Genomic DNA, 24,251 nt, shown 5'->3' on the forward strand with positions numbered 1-24,251 from the left:
CTCTCTATTCTTTCATTAAAATTTCAGAAGGTATCTAATTGGGTGTCAGCTGCTGGTAGACTGGCACAAAAACAAATGAAGTCTTGGATAATCCCATGGAGCCCTGAGTAAACATATTAGAAAAAAAATGTAGCCAGACTCTATCCTTCCCTGGGAAATGAGGATGCTAATCCTACAAAACGAAAGTCCACAAAAACTGCAGAGATTTTTTTTTTAAAAAAATGATGGGTATCATCCCTTGAGACAATGATGATGATGGTAACAATAATAACACACATGAAGGTAAAAGTGGAGGCACCATAATATTAAAGGTACGCTTTATTTACTAAGTGAATTTATACATCACTTTGCATTGAGAGCTAAAGGGTTTATTCATACAGTAGCAGTGATGGGATTCTATTGGTTCGAAACGGTTCGGGCGAATCGTTAACTCTGACTTTCAGCCATGGGAAAACCGGTTTGCTCTGACTTTGAGATGGGCCCACCTGCCCCTGCATTATACTCACCTATATTTCCATTTCTGAAGCCCAGCTGATCGGTGCAGCAGAGTGGACTGCCATTCCTCAGCTGTTTTCCTCACTGGCTTCAATGTGGAAGGTGACTTTTCTCGAAAGTGTGCACACGCACTCAGTGAACCAGTTGTTAATCTGGTAGGATCCCACCCCTGTACAGTAGATCTTCTTATTCTCAAAGCAAACACTGGGGGTGGAGTGGGGGTGGGGTGACTAGCTCAAAGTCTTTTGTGAGATTAGTGATAAAACAAAGGATTGAACTTTGGTTTGTAGTCCAAATCTAACTCCTTAAGGGCATATTATACATTTATTTTTTTAAAAAATCTAAATAGTATTTATCAGAAATGATTCTAATTAGGTTCTCTTGCTTATGCCAATGGTGAAATCCAATTTTTTTTACTACTGGTTCTTTGGGCGTGGCTTGGTGGGTGTGGTGTGGCTTGATGGGTGTGGCTTGGTAGGCATGGCAGGGGAAGGATACTGCAAAATCTCCATTCCCACCCAACTCTAGGGGAGTGGATATTGCAAAATCTCCATTCCACCTCCACTCTGGGGCCAGCCAGAGGTGGAATATGCCAGTTCTCCAAACTACTCAAAATTTCCGCTACCGGTTCTCCGAACTGTTCAAAATTTCTGCTACCGGTTCTCCAGAACCTGTCAGAACCTGCTGGATTTCACCCCTGGCTCATGCCCAAAAGATGAATGAGGATCTAGATGAAGCAAATCTGTCTAATTTGGACAAAGCACCCCAAAATTATATGTGGTAGGAACAGAAGTCTGAGAAAGTTTCGCTCTCTTTCTTTCATCTATGACAAATGTGCACTTTGTTGCAGATAAGGATTTGATTTACTTTGATTTATTTGATTTATTATTTTATTTTATTTGTCAAGTACGTATTAGATAATATATATAAGTATAAGCATGAATTGAATGCATAAAATGAATACAAATAAAGGGAACATTACGACAGGGACGGTAGGCACTCTGGTGTTCGGAAATTACACTTTTCTTTCTTATAAATAAACCTCCTTCTTGTCCTCGTCCTTGTCACGAGTGTTTCCAGGATTGCTGTGGCTATCTGCCTACTCACAAACAGTATGGTTTTAATCAAGCCATCTGCTGTTGCCAATTACCTGCAAGCCTTCCCCGCCCTAGTTAATTGCAGGTTGACTCCCAATATAAGCAAGGACCTTTTGCTTGCTACTCGGGCCTAGTCTGATCTAGGCCTAAATGCACAGCTCCTGCAGGAAGCTTGTTGCAATGCCGCAGATGGGAGAAGAATGCAGATAAGGACTCCAGACGCCGCTACAGAGAGACTCCCACGGATGCTTGCCTTTTGCTGTTTTGTAGCACGCAAGCTATCATCGAGACTGCTGTCGCTGGACCTTCTTCCTCCCACAAGCTTCAAGCAATGTTTGCTTTTTGAATTGTTTTTACTTCAGGTGACTTTCAGCTGTGAAGCTCGTGCTGCTCCCACCATGATGGCCTTGATGATGTATCGACGCCGAAGCTGCTTACCTTCATGCTAGCTTTATTCTTTTGTGAACTGTCTTCGGTATTGTGGAGAGGGATCTAGGGAGATAGCCTTGTTTCACATACCCAGATAAGACTTTGTTTTTAATGTGTTTTCTTAAAGACATAGTGCTTTTTAAATGTTTTAAAGTAAATTATATTTTTACACAAGACGCCTCTGTCAGAATCATTTCAGTCTCAGTGTGTTTACTCATGAGCTGGTTCACGGTCCGGGGTACCCCTCAACCCCATTTCGTCACAGTCCTCCTTCTCTGGAATCAACACGTAACAAAATTGGCTGATGTCTGATGATGTCTCCAGAAAGTACTAGAAGGGAAAACAGAAATGCTGTTTTCCTGGTCTAACAATGGGAGTGATTTCACTAGTCAAGAATGAAAAGTGTAATCTTTGAACAATCTTATATAGAAAATCAAACCTGCCTGTCCTAAGTCCAATTTAGCAAATTTCCAATTTACTAAATTGGGATATAAATGATGATCACAGTACAGGATATATTTTTTCTACCACTAAGTTCATTACTGCTCTTAGTCACAAATACTGTAGCTAGTCTGACTTTTATAACTCATTAGGACTTTTTCTCATGTACTTACAATTCCAACTTATTTCAGAGAGTTGCTTAAGGTTCACATCTGTAGAATCTATTCTAACCTTGTACTACAAAAGTAAGTTTAACTGGTGCTATAGGTGCACATTTTCTATGCTTTTATCTATTATATTCAATTGCTAGAAGCCTATTTCCAATCAGCTGAATCTAGGCAAAGCTAAATTAATAATCAGCAGAAGATGGAGAATGAAGAGGAAGGACATAAATTATTCTTATGTTCTTTATTCTGCACTTTTGGAAAAGGATATAGCATAGGAACAAGCAAAAAACAAACAAACAAAAAACCTACTGTGATTTTATAATTCCCAGGATAAAAGTCATAGCTTTTAGTTTCCTTAGCAACTGTGAAATTTTCATTTTTGTAAATTAAATGATATGAATTGTATAAACTTGCTTTATCTCAGCTAACATCATACCCTGCAGGAAATGTACAACTTTTACATTCTATTCACATCCACACCCACGCCCACACCCACACCCACATACAGAGAGACAGACAGACACATAAACACAAAGATACCTGTTATTGGATTCAAGAATATATATTCCAAAGGCTATGAGATTGAGGAATTTGGAACAGGACAGAAATTCATTTTAATTCATTGTTAGGATTTGTACCACATTCTAAATTTAAAAGAATTAGATTTTTTTTCGTAGGCACATGTAAATCTTCTTGAATCATAGGACTTTGGAACATTGATCTGACCTATAGACATCCAGTAGAACCTACTTTGACATCAAATGCACTGTCACATGATATAAGGTAAAGGTTCCCCTTGCACATATGTGCTAGTCGTTTCCAACTTTAGGGGGCGATGCTCATCTCCATTTCAAAGCCGAAGAGCCAGCACTGTCCAAAGACGTCTCTGTGGTCATGTGGCCGGCATGACTAAACACCAAAGGCAACACTGTTACTTTCCCACCAAAGGTGGTTCCTATTTTTCTACTTGCATTTTTTACATGGTTTCGAATTGCTAGGTTGGCAGAAGCTGGGACAAGTAACGGGAACTCAGCCCGTTATGCGGCACTAGGGATTCAAACCGCTGAACTGCCGACCTTTTGATTCACAAGCTCAGCGTCTTAACCACTGAGCCACTGCATCCCTTTTCACATGACATAGATTGTGCAATTTGCATAATTTTCATGCCAATGCCAACATACGTATAATTTCACACACATATACACCAAAGAGGTCCATGTTTTGACTACTGGAGTGATACTGCAAGCTGGAATGATAATTTTCTATAGTTGTTTTTAAAGAATTTTTTTATGCTAATTGCCACATTATTTGTTAATTGCAAATGCAAAATCTTGGCTTAGAATGAAAAGTTGAGTATTAAGACAATTAAAAATTATCACTGTGGGTTTTATTCTTAATAGTAATAGAATTGCCTTCTCAGGCAACTGATTCTAGTTGTTAAATTAAGCTGTAAGTGTTTGGTTGTTTGTTGCCTTTGTTTTTGTTTTCTTTTGTTTTATGTTTAACAAGAGGAGGCATCCTGGAAATTTATTGCCTTGGATACCAATCATCCTCATTTGGCAGGCTTGTCTGTGTTGCCCCTTACATTTTACCTGACAAATACTTTGGATTCATAGATATATACATAAGATATGCTGGTGACTTTTGCACTTGTATCTCAAAAGCAATCAGACCAAGTATAAAAAGGAGAATGTCTCCCCAGAATGGGCTTGCCAGCTGAAATTCAGATCTGTGTGTTGGATTTAAAATCCTTACCAGAGCAGCCAAAAGTGCGAGAGAAGTGCTACAAATTCTTCCGTTTAATGATCATTCATTCTTTTCTTCTTTCAAGCTCCCCATGAAGGTCAACACCCTTGTGATTTACCTAACCCATCTAGAACTAGATGGGGCAGTTGAGGCTTAGTAGCACATAGTTTTGTTAGCACAGCAAGAAGTAGTGGGGGAACTAGATTTATTAGTGGATAACTCCACACACTTTCAGTCTCGGTAAAAAGGAATGGGCAAGAACAATACAGAGATAATGTCTTTAAGCTACCAGAGCAATTACAATTCCTTAATTAATTATAATTTGTGCACACATATTCAAACTCATTTGCTCAGCTAACACCTTGGCCAGAGAGAAGAGAAGAGCTATGACAGATGATAGATGCTCCTAAGAATTGGAGGTCTTCCAACTGAGTCCTGCACAATTTGTCCTTTTATCCTTTGCTAATACACCATCAGTTCCATGCCATTTCAACTTTTTTTTTTTTAATTTGATTTATATGCCGCCCTTCTCCGAAGACTCAGGGTGGCTTACAATGCGTTAAGCAATAGCCTTCATACTTTTGTATATTTATACAAAGTCAGCTTATTGCCCCCGCAATCTGGGTCCTCATTTTACCTACCTTAGAAAGGATGGAAGGCTGAGTCAACCTTGAGCCTGGTGAGATTTGAACTTGCAGTAATTGCAGGCAGCTGATGTTAATAACAGTGCTTTAGTCTGCTGCGCTACCAGGGCTCTTTTGTTGTCCATTAGGTGACCTGCTCTATGGGATTTCTTATATTTGGTAGTTGTCATTGTGGAATTTACCTGATCTTGATGGATTATATCCCTGTGACCAGCTCCATAGTAGTTCTATTCTCTGGTAGTTAGTATCCAGATCTGGTTTTGTTGCTTCCTTGCATTTTACTTTCCTCTACACCCTTGCATTTTTCTTCATATTGAAATTCCATTCATTCGTTTCTCCCAATATTTTCGCTATTGTAGAAGAAAATGCATAAAATACTGAAATATTTGTGAAGAGCATCTAAATTACAAAATGGCAACTCCTTTAGTCTTAATGCACCCCAACTGGAATTAAGAGAAACTTTAAAATCACTAATCCCTAAAAAATGCTGTTTTTACTGGTTTGTAATATAGAGGTCTTCAAAACTCACTAACAATAGTTTTCTGATGTGTACTTTTAGAGAAAAGTTAAGCTTCCTATGTTTGTGTCTTTTCTAAGAAATCTGCCTTTTCTTTCAAATATATCTGGACAAAGTCTATACTCTGCTTCTAACACAACTATATTATAGTTTGTCTTCTTCCACTTCCACTTCTTCTCATTCTTCTCCTTCCAAAGGGGTATTTGCTGTTTATATGCTCAGTATTCTTTTAGTATTCATATGCTCAAAGTTCTTGCTGAATTCAAGTCTCCAACCACTGTATGGCTTTGAATGAGGAAAGACATGCAGTTGTCAATTTCTGATTTATTCCAACTGCACTGCTTTCTGCACACAGAGATAAACATATGATAAAGGCTGTATACCATGTGTTTATTTATGGATAATAATATATAACTGGAGCTAAGCAAAGTTGCAAATGGGTAATTAGTTTCAACAAAGCTGAACTGAATCATCCCTTCGAAGCAGTTCCATATATCAAAGTAGGGACCGGCTTCGAAGCAATGAATTGAAGCAGATGGCTCTGTAGTGCTTTTGAGCTTCCTAAAAATACTTCAGAGATTTGATAGTTATTTCTGAGCTTCTGGGATTCTTATATACTATATACAGAATTTTAACTTCAAAATCTCTGTCTCTCTCCCTAGCATGTATCTCTCTCTGTCTCTGTCTCTTTCTGTGTCTATCTATCATCTATTTATCGATATCACTGGTGTGGAGTGGGCATGAAAGTAATCTGACATTGATATGAACAGTTGCCAAATGAGTTTCACTGTTTTATTAAACTCTGCCTTTCAGAGCTCTTTTGAGGTATTAGGCTATCATTATTCTCAACTTTTTTCATTTTCCCAGTTCTTATAACAAAGATTAGCTTTTTTCTCTTTTATGCTAATGAAATGTTACATATTTAAGCTATTCTTGCCAACACAACTGAGAGTACAGCTTTGCTTTTGAAACTGAAACATGACCCAAGCTGGATCAATCTCAGTCATAATCTTGCTTTAATACTTTTGGGGAATAAACACAGTAGCTAGAACTAAAGTCTAAAAGTCACCAAAGCTGGATTTCTTCCTTCTTGGAATAATGATCATTAAGGCCATAACTCATAAATTTGCTTTAATCTCTCTGATAATGGGGGGAGGGGGTTGTGGCGTATTTATATTGGTTCAGCCAATTTCTCTATCAGATATTGGATATTCAACAATTTGAAAATTATTATATTGTCATTTGCTTACTCCTGTTATGTTCAGCCTGTCTGGCCAACAGGTATGATTGATCTTTACCTATGCTGAACTTTCTCCACTGTAGCTGATGGACATTTCCTCCATTCTCTGTCCTTTTTTTCCCCTAGTATCTTGAAGGGGTTTGAAATAAATCAGATTACCCCTGTACCACTAACTTCAGTAAATTCAAGACTTAAAATCTAACTGAATCAGGGCTGAATTGTACAAATATACATTCTTTTTTTTCTAACAAAATCTGATGTTTATTTAAGACAGCACTGTCCATCTGATTGAAGAAAATATGTACATAGGGTGCCATTGGGAAAATATAGGCATCTGTAAATCTGTTTCACAAGTTATTTTTGCAGTTGAGATGAGTTGAGGTGGCAAGGCAAAAATATCTTGGGAGATTTAAATGAAGGTAGTTTCATTCAAATTTAATGACTCGTCCCAATATTTATATGCAATGTTCATATTAATGAGTGATTAATGCTTTATCACTGATAACACTGACTGGAGACTGGAGAGACATTTTTTGAAGTGATGTCCTCTATGAAATACAAGACAACACTGATGAGACTGTGCAAACTTTTCCCATGTCCATTGTGTTTATGTGAAAACTTCAGTGAAGCATATGCTACATCCCATCATTATATCACCAGGATAGTAAATCAACTCCCCTTGAATTTCTATATGTTATGACTCATGCTGCTGTTAAAATTGTCCAGCACTGAACAACAACACTGTGCAGTGAGGAAAGAGAATACATAAATGAATCCAGAGCACACAAGGATACTGAAATCAGCATGTTGCACAGGTTTGCAATACTACTTACAGTTCAACATTCCTTAACACCTCCATGGGGAAAATATCATCCCAAAATTCCTCCAGAAAAACTGTTTGAAAGTGCATGCACACATAAAAGTCTAGGAAGAGGTGTGAACTTTTGCTGCATTTTGTAAAAACTGCAGTGATGAATAGAAACGTATGGCCAGTCATGTAAAATAAATAAATAGCAAAGCTAAAACTGATAGAATCAACCTTTGCTTTGTTCAAATGCATATATCTTTCAGAGAGGGGCTGGAGAATACAGCTGATACAAGAATCAGCAAAACTGACAGAAAGGATCTATAAATTAGCATCATCCTTTTTCTGTGTCCCAAACTCTTAAAGCCTTGGCTGTATGTGTGTGAGAACAGTTTGCCAATTTTAAGTCTAGGCCAGAAGAATTCAGATAAATATCTCTGACTGATTTTTGGAATCAAACTCCCCCCCCCAACATCTGGTTTCTTAAAAAAAAACAACAACCTATCAGAGTTCAGGAGTAGCCTATATTTTCTCAATAGCCCATACATGACCATTGTTTTCATAAGATTGCTGGTGATTTAAGAGCAAATTATAGACTCCTATTAATGTTGGTAGTCATTACCTACATTAATAGGTAGTCACCACTACAAATATTCTGCAACTCAAACCTGTATTGACTCGGACCTTAATGTCTGTTCTACAATTTATATGGAAGCAGGAGCAAAACTTTATTTCCTGATTTCTACTCTTTTATGTGCAGAGATCACATGTTCTATTTAATGGCACAGCCAAGACAAAACAGAAAAAGAGGAATATGTGAGCAGACAAACGTATGTGGATCAGTTCCCAACATGGTCAAGGACAATGGGTATATTTTCCAATCATGGGAAATAACTTTATGTTTGGCCAGGATCCTCTCGTATGTTACACTGGACATACAGATATTAGGAAAAAGCAGTGCCATTTCAGGAACATTACCAGTAGGTATAGTTTAATTTCTCCTAGATATCCATCCAAAATGGGCGACAGAATTAACATTTATATCTCATTCATACAGTATCTGTTATATGTCAAGCTTCAGGGCTGCAAACACAATGTCTCCTTTGTTAGAATCTGAAGTAGATTTATTAAAGAGTGATTCATAAGATGCTTTCTTCTAGAAGAATCATGATTCAGATAAACTCAATTAAGCTTGTTGACAGGGTAGAGGGATAAAGTGCCATGACTCAGTCAGACAAATCTGGCAATTTGCTAGTTCTAACAGCTATTAGCACATCTAGTTCCTAATAAATAGTGACGTTTTCCTCGACACAGCAACATGCTTGTACAAAGTCATTTCCTCTGTCATGGACACCTTCCTAATGCTGGACAACTACTTTGGCTTTATTTATTTAATTATTTATGTAGATAAATCCATTATCTACATGGATTCTCCTGTACACTCCAAAAAAAGTACTCTTTAAAAAAGAGAGAGAGAAAACAAAACTGATATAAATCATGCTGCAAGATTCAATAGCTCAATGAAAAGTAGGCTTTGGGAGGCATTCATACAATTTTCCATCAGAAAATTCCATCATTAATCAGTCTGGAGCAGCAGATTTTTGGTGTCATTTAAAAGCACCCCATTGTTATTTGATTATTAACCTAATTGGACTCCTGGGATTTTCTGCTAATCATGACTGAAGGAATATGTAAATTCAACAGCAAATGCCTTGGGCTGGCCTTGGAAATACTCGTGGTAGTCTGTGCTGAAAAATTGCAACAAGTATTTTGCTTATAAAATGACTTCAGTTGAAATCAATTGCTGTTTTCTTCCAAAAAATATATATTTAGGATTAGAGTAAAATGAATGTTAGAAAGACTGGACATGAGTTTTTGAAACTCCACCATAGCCAGAATGTAGAAGGGTTAGAGAGAGAGGGGGGAGGGGGGAGGGAGGGAGGGAGGGGGAGGGAGGTAAAGTACATCCTGTGGATTTTACTCTGCTAATCATTGCTAACTATAGGAGTGGTGCTCATCTCCCTTTCAAGGCCATTGATCCAGCGCTGTCTGAAAACATTTCCTCAGTCATGTGGCCAACATGACATCATGAAGCAATGTTACCTTTCCACCAAAGTGGTACATATTTATCTACTTGTATTTGTATGCTTTCAAACTACTAGGTTGGCAGAAGCTGGGATGAAGATTGTAGCTCACTCCATTGCATGGCATTTTGGGTCTGGAACTCAAGCTACTAGCTTTCGAGTCAATAAACCCAGGATCTTAACCAGACATGTATGTGTGTTATATCTATGCATGTGCTCTGCTATCTTTCAACTCTGAGGATATGATCACTGAAAATTTCCCATTACGTTCATGGGCATAGTAATTGGGGGATTCTTCCTTATGTTTCCCCCTTAAATGATTTCTCATGATCTGGGTCCAGAATCCTTCTGGGCCATTGCTTGTGTTTACATGACATACACATAGCATATCGAAAAAACCATTTATGCAACCCTAATTTCCTATTCTTCAAGTTACACTGAATCATAAACCCTTCAAGCTGTCTTTGCTAGTCTAAAATGTTGTTTCATTTGATATATAACCATAGTCATATGGATGAAAGAGAAAATAGGATTCCTCCAAATAGGGAAAAGTGTTCAAAGGAAAATATACAAATTATATATATATATATATGTGTGTGTGTGTGTGTGTGTGTGTATAGTTAATATTTCGGGTTTCTTCCCGTGTAATTGTGGATATATCCCTAAAAGGGTAGAAGCGACGTTTCGGCAGAATCCCATCTGCCATCATCAGGCTTATGCCAGTAGTCATTTTGCACTAACTGACATTGGAATTTCAAATCTGGTGCTGGTATTCTGGGATGGCTCCACCTTTTCATTCTGATTGGTTGGGAGTCCCAGTATGTGTTTATTGGCTTGGCTTCGGGTGTATGGTCGGTTTTTCTCCACTAGGTGGCAGGGCTTTATCTTTGTGGCTGGTTTGATATATATATATATATATATATAAATATATATATATATTTAATTTGATTTATATGCCGCCCTTCTCCGAAGACTCAGGGCAGCTTACAATGTGCTCAGCAATAGCCTTCATCCTTTTGTATATTTATACAAAGTCAGCTTATTGCCCCCACAAACTGGGTCCTCATTTCACCTACCTTAGAAAGGATGGAAGGCTGAGTCAACCTTAAGCCTTGGCGAGATTCGAACCCTGCAGTAATTGCAGGCAGCTGGTCTTAAGCAGCTTAATAACAGGGTGCCTTAAACCCTTGTACTACCAAGGCTCTTTGAGGAATCTGGACAGAAAAATGCTTTGGGGGGATGGGAAATACACATTCTGTTAAATTTTGACTGAATACCTAATTTAAATGAAATGTTCAAGAGATATCAAACTATATAAGAAGTAAGTAGATCCAGGAGAAAAATTCAGTTTAATTAACTAAATTGAATTCAGTTAGTTTGACTGATCCATGGGTATATTATAATTTATTTTTCTGTCACATTTTAATTTTTAATTCAGAAATCAGTTGTGTGCCTCATCTTATATTTATATGTAGTTAACAAAGCCATGCACTACAGAAGAATGCTTACAGCGCTTTAACTCCCCTGGTTTTGAAGTCAGACAGGACTGACTGGAACATTGTTCTTTAACAAGAACAATGAAATTGCTTGTTAAATTTCATCTTAATTGTGACGTGGACTACAGACACAACAGGTTCTAATCAATGCTGTCTTCCTATCTAATCATGCTTCAAGCCTTCTTCCATCCATAGATCTCAAAATCACCTTTAACTTTCCTTTTTGGTCTCTGTGGCTCCCTTAGGTATGGTTGCAAGCTAAAGAGTAAGTGTAAGTAAGAAAACAATGAAGAAACAAAGGTGATTTGATGTCAGCATTATAATCCAATGAAACTTGCAGAAGAGTAAAAGATAAAGGTTTCCCTTTCAGTCATATCCAAGTCTACAGTATGGTGGTCATCTCTGTTTCTTGGCTGAAGACAATTTCCATGGTTATGTGGCCAACATAGCTATATGCCAAAGGTGCACAGAATGCTGTTACCTTCCCATGGATGTGGTACCCATTAATCTATTGTATTTGCATGCTTTCAAACTGCTAGGTGGGCAGGAGCTGGAGCAAGAAACAGGAACTTACCCCTTTGTGCGGAGCTCAGATCTCCAACCCAGGCTGACAGCTTTCCAGCTTAAAAGCTCAGTATCTTTAATGACTGAGCCATCGCACCCCCTGTGCAGAAGAGTACAGACCCACATTTTCTGCAATATTGATTTTTTTTTAAAAAAAAGGTTCATTATAGCTTGCTAATCTTTTTATTTAGTCATTTTCTTTTTATTTATTTTTCCATGTTAACTTGCAAAACAGAGCCATGCCATGACTTCCAAATTGTTTCAATGTCTGGATATACAGTACTTGGATATACTACTCCTCCAAAGATTTTATTGCACACTGGATTTGAATAAGCCATCTTGATTCAGTTGCTGGTGTGGTATCAATCTAGAAAACAAGAATTGTGTTTCTCGTCCTCCTTTGTATAGTGTGAGTAAATATATGGTTTAAATAGCTCTAAGTTTGGTATCAAGACTAAAATTTACAAGGATAAAGCATTATGATCCAATCAATAACCTTAGATAAAATAATTAATTTCCTGTTCCATATTTTGATACCCAAACTTTAGGACTGCCCTAATTGCCAAATGAAAATATACACACAAAAAACCACAAACACAGGCCAAGCCCTAGGCTTATAAACCTTTAAAAAAATCCCACTTCTAGCTAGAAAATTGGAGGGACCAACAATAGCTTACAACATTATTCATACCCAGCATTTTTTTTTTAAAAAAAATGGTAGCATATTCAGAGAAAGACTGCAGAGAGAGAGAGAAAAAAAAAAGACTTTACACTCTTTCTTATAGAGTTAGAACTTGAGCTCATTTATTGAAACTAAATTTTAGAAAGATTTAGAACTGAGAGAAAGAAATATTGTTTTACACAGCACGTAGTTAAAGTGAGAATTCACTGCCACCACTTGTGGTAATGGCAGCCAATTTAGATATTTTTTTTTTAAAAAAAGAATTGGACAGGTTCATTAATGATCAGGCTATCAATGGCTATTAGTATTGATGGGGTTTTAGTACCTCCTGAGTCATAGACAGCATGCCTAAGAAACTGGTTGAAGGAAAAGGAGAGTGCAAACTGGTTATCCCCCTTATGTTCAAGCTTGTGCTTATCCCAAATGCTCCCAGTTTACCACTATGTAACACAGACTGCTGAACAAGGTAACCTAGTTGAATGTAAATTATCATTACAAAGAATAGGGAGGAAAAATAACAAGTCCTCAAATTTACTTTTTGCCCAGGAATCATATTCTTGTTCTAAAGATACTTTCAGATCATTGCATTTAGTACTTCTACTTTGTAGCAGAGAATAGAGAAGATGAAATTCATTCTCCTGGCACTCAGAATATGGAACATATGTCTTGCTTTTTTTCTAAATATTATTTGGGGAAATATTTTGCAGCTTTAGAACTGGAAAGAAGAAGGAAGGAAAAGGTTAAATATCCTTTCTAGGTCTTCCAAACCTATGATTTCCAGACCAGTTGTCCTGGTTGCTAATTTATGAAACAAATTGCCATAATGTAAGAAAGTTGAATTAAGTATATTCTTCATATTTCGCTTGGCTTTTAATCTGCCTTTTTTTTTTTTTAAGAATGCATCTTCCATCCTTCAAATCATACAGATAATGTAAAACAGTACCAACAGTGTATAGCAAGGCTGTCAAACTCGTGGCCGCGGACCAGATGCATCACACACTGCCCACGCCCATGCCGGGTTTAGCGAAGGGGAAAAAAGTCACGATACGTCACATGATGCCGCCGTGACTATGTGCCGTGGTGTATAGCAATAGCACTTAGACTTATATACCGTTTCACAGTGCTTTACAGCCCTCTCTAAGCATTTCACAGAGTCAGCATATTGCCCCCAACAATCTGGGTCCTCATTTTACCAACCTCAGAAGGATGGAAGGCTGAATCATCCTTGAGCTGTTCAGAATCAAACACCTGGAGTGAACAATGAGTTAACCTGCAGTACTGCATTCTAACCACTGCACCGTGTATGCAAATAATTAATATTAATTATTTAAAAATAGGTCAACTACTGAAGCAGGATTACTCTTTTTCTTTTCTATGGGCGGAAATAACATCTGTGTAGGTAAATCTCAAAAGAAACAAATGCTTTAGAGTAAAGTGTATTACAGCTTGCAGGGCAAGATCTTTGTTTAGAATCACATAATTATTTTAAATGATCACCACATGTGGTCATTAGGTTTACCATACATACCATACCATACATTTACCATACATTGAAAACCCTAAATGTAGGCCCTACCATATCATGTTTTGTATAAGAGAGGCAGTTGTTATATCTGCTACCAAAAACTTGCATGTGAAATTTGCTTTCTTCAGTGATTATCCACAGACGCACTGCACACTGGTCTTAAATACGATGTAACTTTGTGAAGTATAATGTGGTGGTTGCTTTTGATGGCCTATATTTAAATAGCAGATTGTTTGTGCCAGTGTGAGCAGCCAAGAAGTTTTTCTATGCTTCCGTAAGGCAAGCAGAATTTAGAAGGATATGTCCAATTATCCAAGGTTTGGTCCTGGAATACTGAAATGGTAAAGTATCTATGAGCAAAGTCTATACTGACAATGAAACACTTAACATCTTCTAAAACAGTAGCAGAGATGACATGGTGCCTACTGGGTGGAAATGATGGAAAAAAGCACTATACTTTTTGTAAAAACCTGGAGGACAGAACCCAAATAGATCACATATGAGAGGGAGCTGAAAACCTCTGATAATATAATAAAGGTCTGGTCTCCCTCTTTATGACCTACTCCTTATTTCATGGAAAGAAGGGACTCAAGGACTAAATTTACCATACCTGAACAGAAAAAGCTCTCCCATTTTTCTTTATAGGTAAAGGTTCCCCTTGCACATATGTGCTAGTTGTTCCCCACTCTATGGGGTGGTGCTCTCTCTGTTTCAAAGCCAAAGAGCCAGTGCTGTCCGAAGACGTCTTCGTGATCATGTGGCTGGCATGACTAAATGCCAAAGACGTATAGAATGCTGTTTCCTTCCCACCAAAGGTGGTCTCTATTTTTCTACTTGCATTTTTTACATGCTTTCGAACTGCTAGGTTGGCAGAAGCTGGGACAAGTAACGGGAGCTCACCCCGTTATGCAGCACTAGGGATTTGAACTGCTGAACTGCTGACCTTTCGATCGACAAGCTCAGCATCTTAGCCACTGAGCCACCACATCCCTTACTTTTCTTTATAAGACAAACCTAATCTAGAATTTACCTGGGGAAGTAGTTTCAATTCAATTCAGTTCAATGGTAGGACATGGACACGGACATATGTATATGTATAAAAGAAGAAGCTAGAATTCAGTTCCTAAGTTGGTTATTTATTTATTTAACATATTTTGATTCCACCATATTCAAAATGACTGTCACTAGGTTACTTAGAAAAAGGAGGTTAGCAAAGATACAGCAGCACTAAAACAATATGAAGTGAAGAAAAAGGTAGTGACATCAAAGCAAATCTGGGGAAGAATATCTGAAACAGCCCAGTCTTTCAACTTTTCAAAAGATCAATAAATGTATTATGATGCATTTCAAGCATAACTGAATAATCTTCTCATCCACCATATTTTGTATATGGCTGACAACATCTCCTTGTGCCAAAGATTAAGCTAGTAAGAACTATTTTAATTTTAATAAGCATTACATATTTTGTCTGCTTTAAAATGTTTGTCTTTTTTCAGAACATGGAAGTAGAAATGGTATCAATTAATGCTGTGTTTGCAAACTGAAGCCTACATCAAATCTACATGATACATGATACATTTTCGAACCTCGAAGATGATGGCGTTTTCATGTCCAAGCAACAAACTAACTGAAAACTTCATTTAAAGAGTCAAGATTGACTGGACACAGACAAAAGAATGATAACATGAAAGTGCTCACATGCCATTAGCCCAAGTTTACAACAGGCAGTTGATGCAAACGTAGCTCAAACGTAGCTTATTTCTGCGCATGCCCGAAGATGGCGGTTTGTGACTGAGGCTCCTGATGCCTGGGGCAATGTAGGGCCATTTTGGATTCTTCGAGGGCCGAATTTTCTATCTATGAGCCCTCGGCCCAACAAGAGAATACTGAGGACAGCCTGTTGTGATCTTTTCAGCTGTCCTGGGTCATTCATGTGGCCGTTTGGACCCGAAGAGCGCCGCAGGATTATGGCGACGTTGACGGGAGGTTCAGGTATGGCCGGGCGGTGCTTCCTGCCTTGGCGTCTCCCCAGCAGTCCCTTTGTGATGGCCGAAATGGGGGTGGGAGTGTGGTGGCGATGGCGATGGAGTGTTGGAGCATCGCTGCCCCCCCCTTGGAAGAACTTGTAGTCGATTAACAGCGGTGGTGATGTCATTGGGGTAGCCTTGGGGCGGCATTTCATTTGCCTCGATGTCCCCCCAGCAAGGGCCGGAATGGGGGGGTACAGTGACGATGGTGGAGCATCCCCCCCCGAAGGGAAGCTCAGGGCTACCAGCAGCGATGGTGACGTAGGGCTGCGGTGGCGACGAGTAAAATGCTGCCCGCTGGGGCGACGCCGAGGGAGGACTGCCAGGCCCCGCCTGAATCTCTTCAAATCTAGACCTCTACAAACTAGGTCTATTGTCAGCTGTGGAGGAGAGAGTGCAAACCATCGATTTGGAGCTCTCTGGTTGGAGGCTTTATTGAAGATCTGGGAGTTAAGGAGGGGAAGAAGATCTGGTGGAGACTGGGGGAGCTGGGAAGAGCTGGAAGATGGTGTGGACTGTCCCGCCCCCCTCTTGGTTTGTCTCCACCCCCCCTTCCTTCCCTCTTTCTTTTTTCCACTGCGGCCTGGTTTGTGGGCGCGGCCTGGACTACTATCTCCCTGACAAGATTTTTCTTGCACCTGGACTTAATAGCTCCTTGTATGCCCACAGCTGACCTCGGTTTCCGGCAATTCCATCGGCCCTATTGACATTAACATCCACTTGCTGTGAGGAGAGATGTGAGCCTGGGCGGGGGCACCGAGGGAGTCATCTTTGTTGCAGCTGCCACTGTATAAGACCTGCTGACACTGGCCACCGTGAGAGGGTGACCGGGTCATTGCCTTCTGGGACAGCTGCCTGAGACTCCTCTCCACTGTCGTGGGAGGACAGTGAAGTCCGGTTTGACCCCGGCCGAAATGGTGGACTCTCTCCCCTGGACTTTTTCTTTAAACCATCATTAAGAATCCTTGGCCTCTTTCCATCTTCCCCAGACAGACTTTTGGAACCTTAAGATGTATTCATCTGCTGATCTCTTTGCACTGCGAGACTCCCCCCTCTCGTGGGCCTGGCCCTCCATGTTATCGAGGGCCTATCTTGATGACGGGTCTTGGAACCCCGAGAGATGGCAAGCAGTGAAGAGGGGGTTGAGGGGTTTTCTACATAAATTTTTAATGAAATTTTTAAGGGGTGGGAATAATGATTTTTTAAGGGGAACCAGGAGGAAGACCAAGGGGTTTGGGGGGATGAACACACTAAGGTCAGAGCCGAGCCCGGCACAGGGGGACGGTCTGGAGAGTGCAGGTCGAGGGATTGGGGAGGGGCTGTAGGACCATCCAGAGGAGGAATTTTCCATCAGCACGGTGAATGGGAGGGGCAGATATAGCGGGAGCAGGGGACCATACCATGTGTTGGGGGCTCGCACTTGCTGTCTGAGAGCAATTGCTTGCCCCGGTCCCCAAGGCTCCGCTCGGATACTAGGTGGCTTAGATACTCAGGATCTGGGCCTTCGGCTGATGCTGTGCAATGCCAGGTCCATGGTAAATAAGGCCCCCCTCATTCATGATCTTATACAAGAGGGAGGAGCGGATCTGGCGGGTATTACGGAGACCTGGCTGGGCCCGGAGGATGGTGTCCCTCTGGTCGAAATGTGCCCACCAGGCTTCAGAGCATTCCATCAGCCGAGGGCCCAGGGGAGGGGAGGGGTGGTGGCGGTTATTATTAACGAGGATCTGGGTCCGAGGGAGACCGCTGTGCCTCAGATAGCCAGATGTGAGTCCCTCCTTGTGAGATGGGGTCATGGGGTTCAGATGGGCTTGTTGCTTACGTATCTGGCTCCCTGCCGCGTGGCAACAGCCCTACCTGAGCTACTCGACGTGATAGCCATGGTGGCAGTAGATACACCCAGGCTTTTAGTCATGGGTGATTTGAACTTGCCATCCGTTGGTGAAACGTCTGAGATGGCTTGGGAGTTCATGGCTTCCATGACGGCCATGGACCTGACCCAGCTAGTTCATGGCCCTACTCACAGGGGAGGTCACACTCTGGACCTGATTTTTGTCTCTGGCCAGTGGTTGAGTGGTCCTGTTATTGGGGATATAGACATGGAACCCTTGTCATGGACAGACCACTCACTCCTTCGCCTGGATCTTCGAACCGCTGCCCCCCGCTGCAGGGAGGTGGATCCAATTAGATGGATCCACCCCAGGCACCTGATGGATCCTGAGAGGTTCCAGATGGAGCTTGGGTCATTTCCTGAGGATCTAGCACATGACTCGGCCGAGGACCTGGTAGCTGCCTGGGATCGGGCGGCTGGTGGGGCCTTGGACTGAGTCGTGCCTTTGCGGCCTCTGACTGGGTGCTGATCCTGAGCAGCTCCTTGGTTCACTGAGGAGCTGAGGGAAATGAAGCGCCGGAAAAGACGCCTGGAGAGCAGTTGGAGGGCCAGTGTCGCTGAATCTGATCGAACACTGGTAAGGTCGCATATTAAGGCCTACCTAGTGGTGATAGAGAAGGCAAAGTTTAATTACTTTTCCACCTCTATTGCATCATCAGGGAATCGTCCGGCCGCCCTGTTTAGGGTGACCCGCTCCCTGCTCCATCCGGGACTGCGGGAGATTCCCTTGGAAGGCAGGGCGGAGGATTTTGGACGATACCTGTATGACAAAATCGCTCAGATCTGGGGGGATTTGGACTCTGACTGGGTAGATCAGGGCAGGGTGACGAGGAATAGTCTTGAGAATGTTACCTGGGAGGAGTTTGATGCTGTGACTCCTGATGATGTGGACAGGATTTTGGGGAGACTTAGTGCGGCCACATATTTACTGGACCCGTGTCTCTCCTGGTTGGTACTGGCTTCCCGGGAGGTTACACGAGGCTGGCTCCAGGGTGTTATCAATGCTTCGCTGAGTGAGGGCCACTTCCCCGCTGCCTTGAAAGAGACGGTGGTGAGGCCTCTCCTCAAGAAGCCGTCCCTGGATCCGGCAATATTGGCCAACTACCGTCCTGTCTCCAACCTTCGCTTCATGGCGAAGGTTGTTGAGAGTGTGGTCGCGCGACAGTTCCCACAATTCCTGGAGGAAACATCTTATCTAGATCTGTTCCAGTTGGGTTTCAGGTCTGGGCACAGCACGAAAACGGCATTGGTCGTGTTGGTTGATGATCTCTGGAGGGCTCGGGACAGGGATTGCTCCTCTGTTCTGGTCCTGTTAGATCTCTCAGCGGCTTTTGATACCATCGACCATGGTATCATACTGCACCGGCTGGAAGAGTTGGGGGTGGGAGGCACCGTGTTGCGGTGGTTCTCCTCCTTTCTCTCCGACCGGTCGCAGTTTGTGTTGGCAGGGGGGCAGAGGTCGACCTCGAGGCCTCTCATTTGTGGAGTGCCGCAGGGATCGGTTCTCTCGCCCCTTCTGTTCAACATTTATGTGAAGCCACTGGGTGAGATCATCCGTGGCTTTGGGGTGAGATACCACCAGTACGCTGATGACACCCAGCTGTACATCTCCACCCCAGGCCACCCCAACGATGCCCTTGAAGTGATGTCCCAGTGCCTGGAGGCTGTGCGGATCTGGATGGGGAGGCTCAAGCTCAACCCTTCCAAGACTGAGTGGCTGTGGCTCCCGGCATCCCGATATAGTCAGTTGACTCCATCACTGACTATTGGGGGTGAGTCTTTGGCCCCCACTGAAAGGGCTCGCAATCTGGGAATCCTCCTGGATATGCAGCTGTCCTTGGAAGAACATCTGACGGCTGTAACCAGGGGGACCTTTTATCAGTTCGCCTGATTCGCCAGTTGCGGCCCTTTCTTGATCGGGATTCCCTGTGCACAGTCACTCATGCCCTTATCACCTCTCGCCTTGACTACTGCAATGCTCTCTACATGGGGCTCCCTTTGAAGGGCACCCAGAGGCTCCAACTGGTCCAGAATGTGGCAGCGCGGGTAGTGACGGAAGCAGCATGGTGCTCCCATGTAACACTGCTCCTGCGTGAGCTGCACTGGCTCTCAGTGGTCTTCCGGGTGCACTTCAAGGTGTTGGTCATCACCTTTAAAGCGCTCCATGGCATCGGGCCTAGCTATCTTCGAGACCACCTGCTGCTACCGACGACCTCCCATCGACCCGTGCGCTCCCACAGAGAGGGCCTCCTCAGGGTGCCATCAACCAATCAATGTAGGCTGGTGACCCCCAGGGGGAGGGCCTTCTCTGTGGGGGCACCTACCCTCTGGAATCAGTTGCTCCCAGAGATAAGGAGAATCCAAGACCTCAGTGCCTTCCGCCGTGCCCTTAAAACCCACTTTTCCAGCAAGCCGGACTGGCTTAAGAAGAAATTTTTAAATGTTTTAATTGGTTGTGATTTTTAATTTTGGGGCCAAATTTATATATATATTTTAATTGTTTTTTAATATTTGTATTTCATGTTTTTAATTCTGGCTGTACACCGCCCTGAGTCCTCAGGGAGAAGGGCGATATATAAATTGGAAATAAAATAAAATAAATAAATAAATAATGGGGTAAAAAAGATAAACTATTTCACTTTATTGAACAGATGCTGAATTAATTCACAGAAATCACATTTGGTATTGCAATCTTGTTTTCTTCAGAACCATTCCAAATCATATCCTGAAGAAGGTTCTTCTTCATGCAAAAAGACAGGTAAAAATACACCAAATACCATAGCAGGGTCTCTAGGCAGAAATGTGATAAAAGCCAAGATCAACATTCAATAAATATCTAGGAAGGATCTGGATTTAAATATTATTATAGTAATCAATGAACCTGAGCACCTAGTTAGCCATCAGTAGCTGCCAAGGTTTATATCCTATAATAGGCAATAGCAATAACCTTGAGGAACATGACGGAAGAGTTTCACCAAGACAACAGTAGAAAAAAAGGAATTTTAGTCCGAGGCTGAAATGTAATTTGAAAAAGCATCTCAGACTTGACTCTCCCTGGTTCTCTTGAAGATAAAAGGAGAGAGGATGGAGGTACATTCAAACTTGCAAGGTGCTGTTACTAGAAACTTATAATAAAAGTAGTATCCATAGCTGTGATTTCCTAGCCTGATCTCCCTCAAAGGGCTGAAATATCTTTTGACATGAGCCCTCCAAAGAATTAGGCATCAGAGAGAGAATGTGTGCATTTGAAATGTGTATCTAGAACTTCACCAGAAAAAGTTGTGATAGACCTTTCTTTGAGATAGTGGAATCTTCTTAATCAGCCCAGGTAGATCTCCTGGCTCTGAAGATTTTGAGTTTCCTAAAAGAGAATATTGACTGTCGACCAGGAAGAGCATGTAAATTGCTGCAATGCTACAAAATTTTTCATTTGCATAAGAAAATTATTAGGAGAGTTTCTGGACTTGGGGACGCCTGAGGTTTTTTTTTTTTTTTTTTTTTTGAAAATGTAAGTGCCTTCAATCAAAAAAGCAACTGCATAAAACTCTATTGCGAGTGCAGTATATAAATGATGGAAATATATTACTGAAATTATTAAACAGCCCAAGTAAATGAATGAAATATTATATCCTTGGCCCACACTTCAGTTTGAATTGCTTGAGGTTTATAAAACACTTACAAACAAGTCACAATATGCAAAAATGTAGTGTTAGATGATTTCAATGCTTTCTGTGCTCTAGGTCTTATAGATTTTATGAGCTCATGATTGATATTTTCATTCTGTGATTGGCTTAGGAGGTCTAGCTGCAGCCTGACAGAGTACAAACTGTGGCTCACTGCTGATGATTGGAATTAACACAAACGTCTCTTTTCATTGTGATAAAAAGGAACTGACGCTAAAAGAGTTGAGCATGTTTAATACTTATGTAAAACAAAATTCACTGAAATGTTGCTATTCTCCCGTTTCACTCAGTGTCCAATTATGCTTCAAAGAGGCTCCCAGGCTCAGGATTAGATGTCATTTGTACATGAAATGAGTACCTTTTCAAAGATTTAACAGATTTCATATAGGCTTGGTTGTATAAAAGGTTCCACTTAAGCTATCGGGGAGTGGGAGGGTAAGAAAGAGAAAGAAAGCAATTTGAGAGAGCTGCTAATGGCCTGCTTTTCAAATCATCAGCTTTGGGTGAAGAGTCAAAGACAGGACCAAGAAGACCTATCACACTGGGTTTCAACAAAGGAACCTGGTAGATGTAGTAGTAAGGGGTGCGGTGGCTCAGTAGCTAAGATGCTGAGCTTGTCAATCAAAAGGTCGGCAGTTCAGCGGTTCAAATCCCTAGTGCTGCGTAACGGGGTGAGCTGTCCCAGCTTCTGCCAACCTAGCAATTTGAAAGCACGTAAAAAATGCAAGTAGAAAAATAGGGACCACCTTTGGTAGGAAGGTAACAGTTTTCCATGCACCTTTGGCATTTTAGTCATGCTGGCCACATGACCACGGAGACGTCTTCGGATAGCGCTGGCTCTTCGGCTTTGAAATGGAGATGAGCACCCTAGAGTCAGGAACAACTAGCACATATGTGCGAGGGGAACCTTTATCTTTAAGAGTAGTATAATAGTGTTTATGACCTAAAAAATGCTCCCATTCAAGAGATTTCCATAACATTATGTACAAAAATTAGAATACAACCAGAATGTCAGCATTTTATTGATATGGACAGCTGCTGGATTCATCATAGCTCAGCAGAAATGTCACTGCTTGATTTGTCTGATCCATTCTACAGTTTCTCCCAACTTTGCTGGCATGATGCTGGCCATGGTTATGATGTAGCCACCAACTGGCCCCTTCTCTGCTCAGACTGCCCTAGTATAGCAATGATACTATGGAAGGAGAGCCTGGATGGATTTAGTGTGAGCCCTTCTTTCTTTATTGTTTTCCTCCATAAGACTTTAAGGCAAGTTCTAGTTCTCTGGAAAGTAAAGGCAGGGGCAGAAGGAAAGAACTTTCAGACTTGTAAGATTTAGTTACTGTAACCTTACAACTACAGCCAGTCAACAGCTGGTAATACAATGTCCTCCACTATTCCTCTTAACACAAGGATTTTGCAAAGCCACCTCAGCAATCTTTTTGAGTGGCAGTCAGTATGCTGAGCTGACAAAACCAAAACACCAGCCTGCAACAGAAGTCAACTTATTCTAGATTTCTAGAACTAGAATGGGTTCCTGTATAGAGTAGTGTTGGCTATACAATCTCATAGTGGGGAACTGTACTAGCAGACTTTCTGGACATTCTTATGTCCAGACATTCTTTGGTAGCCTATTATGCAGCTTTAGGGAATGAAAACCGTCACACTCACACTCATACATTCTTACATGAAGCCTTGCTATTTCTTGAACAGATTACTGCTTCTCATTCTCTCCATGAAGAGCATTCTAGACGCAACCATTCCATGAACATCTGGCCTTCACTTGGTCCCCCAGTAGAAACAATCAAGAACTTTCAGTTATTTTTGGAATACAAGATTAGTCTGGCAACAAATCAAGTAAAACTAAAAAGCAAATTAAACATTTTCTTCCCCACTACATATCAAGAAGAAATGCAGAATCTCTCAGTTTAATATTTTGGTATTATAAGTGGCAATTACAAAAAATGAATAAACTTTTAAATACATAACTATCAAGTCTCCAGGGCAAGATTGTATGGGTAGCTATGAGTAAAAGCAACTCTGAGAACTCTATTTTTGTTGAATGGAGGGCTACAAGATTTATGGTATTTACTTATCAATTTACTAAGAAATGTATCAGTTTTATAGTTATGTTGTATTTTTCATAAGTAAATTAATGTTGACTAATAACTCACTTAAATAATTCATTTGCATGCCTTTGGCACTGCTAAAGTCATAATCAGTCTGTCATATAAATGGTTTCAAGTCCCAAGCTACAATAAGCAGTTCTGTCATAAGAGAGGCATATGTCATGACACATGCATTTAATTTTTTTTCCTCCACAAAGCAAGGACTTTGTCAGCAGATTCTGGCAAAGATGAAAAGATGAAATAGCTATTAGTGTGATCTCATGTCATGGTGATCACAAGACAAGAGATGAAGAATCACTCTCCTACATGATTCTGAAGAAGCTACAGTGAGGAATATTCCTGATCATTTATTCATTACTTATTAATAGCATCTTATATCAACCCAGTCAAACCAAGAATCTCAAATAGTGATCTTCCCAACTGAACGTTTCAAGATGATAGAAACAAAAATACTTAGGAAGAGGAAAAAAAGTTAGGAACAAGGAGGATAAGTGTATATGGTAAATGGTGTAGGCCCGTTTTCAAGCCCATTTCTCCCTCCCCTCATACAGAGATGAAACAGGTTCTCTGGATGACCTGAGAGGGTATA

This window comes from Pantherophis guttatus, chromosome 1 (genome assembly GCF_059756535.1).
Source record: "Pantherophis guttatus breed Tessera chromosome 1, ASM5975653v1, whole genome shotgun sequence".
Lineage (NCBI taxonomy): Eukaryota > Metazoa > Chordata > Lepidosauria > Squamata > Colubridae > Pantherophis > Pantherophis guttatus.